Source organism: Apis dorsata, unplaced genomic scaffold, assembly GCF_000469605.1.
Source record: "Apis dorsata unplaced genomic scaffold, Apis dorsata 1.3 scaffold_74, whole genome shotgun sequence".
Taxonomy (NCBI): domain Eukaryota; kingdom Metazoa; phylum Arthropoda; class Insecta; order Hymenoptera; family Apidae; genus Apis; species Apis dorsata.
In genome coordinates this window covers 1,286,006-1,289,752 of record NW_006263372.1, presented here as the reverse complement: position 1 = coordinate 1,289,752, position 3,747 = coordinate 1,286,006, and positions in this window count along the sequence as shown.

The window sequence follows — 3,747 nt, the reverse complement described above, 5'->3', positions numbered from 1 at the left end:
ACCCCCCCGCCACTCCCTTACAGACACAACTCTTGTGCGCGCTCTCCCAACCGGCTAGAACCGACTATAGTGCGTAGTAGGGATCGTTTCTATTCCCCCACCATCGAACAACCCCCACCTTGGCGCCTTCCACCTCCTCTAAATAGGGTATACAGGGTGTACGGGCGCGCGCACAACCTACTAGCCACTAGCTACTCCTGACTGCCGCGCCACGCCGCGCCGTGGCTCCTCTTTCGCCAATCTATTCCACGTTTTCCTACCGAGTCTCCTGACCTCACCTCCCACCCAACTCGTACCTCTCTCTTTCTTCTTCCTTCCTCTCTTTTTCCCCCTCGTGCTACCTTCAACCCACCGACCATCCTTTTCGACGTATCGAATGCTACGTCACAGTGGCGAGATATACGGCTATTTCACAAAGTGGTTAAATGCACTGCCAGATTACGGCTAGCTTGCCAGGAGGGAGAAGAGCAGAGAACGATGCAGAGGGAACAGCAGAGAAAGAGAAAAGACCGGCAACAGTGGTTACGGTATCGTCTATCGGCTACCATCAACCGTCACAGACGTTGTCTCTCTCCTCGGTGTCGTTTTCCAGCTGCACATAGCCCTAGAAAAATCATTCTTCTTTTATCTCTTTCCATCCTTTTTTTTCTTTCTTTTTTTACTTCCGTCCACGCGATTCTTAACTCCTCGCGTTTACATTCTCGAAAAATTTGCGTACACTGTTCTCGCCTCGGTGCTATCTTCACCACGGGATCTATAGGATCTCCTTCCTTTTCTGTCATCTCTCGTGGAAATTATACGGAAAATGAAGGTATTCCTTCCGTGGAGGAAAGTTAGGTTCGCTCGAAGAAGTCGGAGAGATTGAGGACAGGGGGAGGATGCTAAATCTGCCTACAACGAGAAGTAAAAGTGACATTACGATGGAGAATGACGAAGGACGCTGCCACCTCTTATGTACCGTATATATATATATATATATATATACACGTATATATATACGTCGGCATATACATACGTATATACGCCGACGAATTTTCCCTAAAGGACCTTTTAAGGTTAATTGATCGTCCGAGGCGACAAGTGCACGTGTCTTTCCGCTCATACGTTCTCGCGTAATGCACTCTTAATGGACGCGAAACTTCAAAGAATCCTTCTATAAACATGTTCGATGCTCATCCGATATATCCAGAATTTAACTATGTGTCTTTCGATCTTATACTATGAGTCTATATATCACCTTCCAGACTTCTTCTCGTGTGAGATTCGCCTAGATATCTTATCGATTTACAATGTTAACAAATCGGTCAGGATATAGATAGCGAGTAAGAGAGTAAAGTAGAGAGTAGAAAAGAAGAAAGTAGAAAGATTAACGATAAGATGAAACTAAGATGGTGTCAAAAACGAACGGTTTCGACGAACGTGGGTTACGCTTGTCGTTTACTCGATGGTAGACCGTTGCACAGGCCACTGACGCTATTTAAGCGATTACTTGAAATCAATAGCGCTCGTTCAGAGTGCGCCAACAAGCCGGTAGTATAATTCTTATCCCAAACTGTGCTTTCGTCTCTCATCTTTCTCTCGATTCCCCACAGAGACTACTCTGAAACGGATCGAAGCTAGGGAACAAAAGAAAGAACATCGAGACGAAGGACGTTTAAATGGTTGGATTTCTGCCGAGGGAGTTCGTCGAATCACTGCTGGCTCTATCAGGATTTGGCTGGCTCACCGCATTTTTCAAGCGACCCCTTTCCCCGTATACCCACGACACACGTGTACTATGCGCGTTAACGCGATTGTTTCGTAGATTTACGACGCGTGGCTGGATCGTGTAAATACGATCGAAGAGTGAAAGTTTTTCGTTGATAATTATTAATCTTGTTATAATATTAATTGTTATTTTGAGTAAAATATATGAGATATGAAAAATTTGTATATTTTACGAAATTCATAAAATATTAGAATCAAGAAAATATGCTGATTGAAAATTTTGTACAAAAAATCGATCATTTTATCATTCGTCGGTAAATTAGTTAAGAATAATAATAAATTAGTTAAAATATGATCGATTTTTGAATTAATTTCGACTGTCATATTGTTTCAGATGGTTAGTAAATAGTTCTGTGCAACACCTGTGCTATTGTAATATCTCACATATGTTACTGGCGTACGTGACGAGAAGAATTCTTAGTCGAAGTGATATATATATATAGCCTAAAGAGTAATTGGTAAATCATACGGTTGTGTACCTTCGTTTATTGTCGCGTCGATCTGTAACTGAAATTCGCGATTATACTATACTATATGGATAGATGAATGTAATTACAAAGTTGGGATTGTATTTGTACGATTGTGCCAATATTTGTCGTTTCTAACCAGGAATTATATTTCCGCCGTCTATTTCATTCGACCATGACCGATCGAGGGACACGTAAAATGACAAGCATTATTAAAATAAAAGGCTCAGTGAAAAAATACTAAAAATGCAAAAAACGAGATATGAAAATATGTGAATAACTTTTCCTATTAAAATTTTATTCACAATTTTTTTAAATTATAAATTTTATCGTTTACTGCTTTTTTTTCAAGTTTCAAATATGTTTTAATTAAACATTCAAAATTTACTGAGGGGTGAAATATCATTTATCTGAATCTTTTAAAAAAATTAATTTCAAAAATAATTGTAAAATGGCTATGATCAATCCTGATCTTTTCACTTGAATTCGACGAATAAATTATTACTTGAGCTCAACATGTGATCTTTTTTAATTATTCGTTTTGTATTCGCATAAAATACTTGTTTATATTTGTGATAATATTTGAACGATATGCCAAAATCAAAAAAGAATTTATTTTCTTAATTTTATGATTAATTTAAGAAATTATTTACGATACATTTTTAAATTTTTTAAAAGAAGAAAATATATAAACTGAAATAAATAAAAATGATCAATTCGATAGTGAAATTTAATTTTTAAAATAAAAAATCTGATATTTATAATACTGAAAAAAATTTGTAAATTATTTAGAAAGATGTATATATATATATATATATATATATAGTAAATCGTCAATGATGGATTTTTTAAAATATAGGATAAATTGAAAAGAAACATACATAGTATATTGAACCGGAAATTTTATTAAGGACCAAATTTTCTTTGCTATTTTGTTCCTTTTGAAAACAAATTGACATGCGTTTTAATTTTATTATTTCTTTTTTTCTTTTTCATTAAATCGAATCTGTGCTTTGGAGAAATAAAAAACAAATAAAAAAGGTTCTTTTCATAATTCAGACACAAAATCTATCTTTACAATTGAGAAATAAACAATTTACGTTCCTGAAATAATTTCTCCTTTTTGCTTTTTCTTTGATTTTGCTTTCGCATAATTTGCATAATATCATCGAACGTACATAACAACATAACAGAGAGAGGGAGGGGGATTTTCAAGTTACAGAAATGCTTAAAAATTTCAGATACAAAAAACATTCGACCAACACATACGATCATGCAGAGATCATACGACTTTTTCTTATAATTTTTCTTTTTTTTTTTTTTGTGATTTTTTTTCTTTTAGTCTTTTAATTTATGCAACTGGAACAATATCATACATTTGTTTTATAATGTATGCCATTTATTGCTTTTGTAAAATCATAAGATCTTAGAAAGTGTACGTAGTATTCCTATATAATACATTATAAAACAAATGTATAATATTGTTCCAGTTGCATTTACAAACAGAATTTCT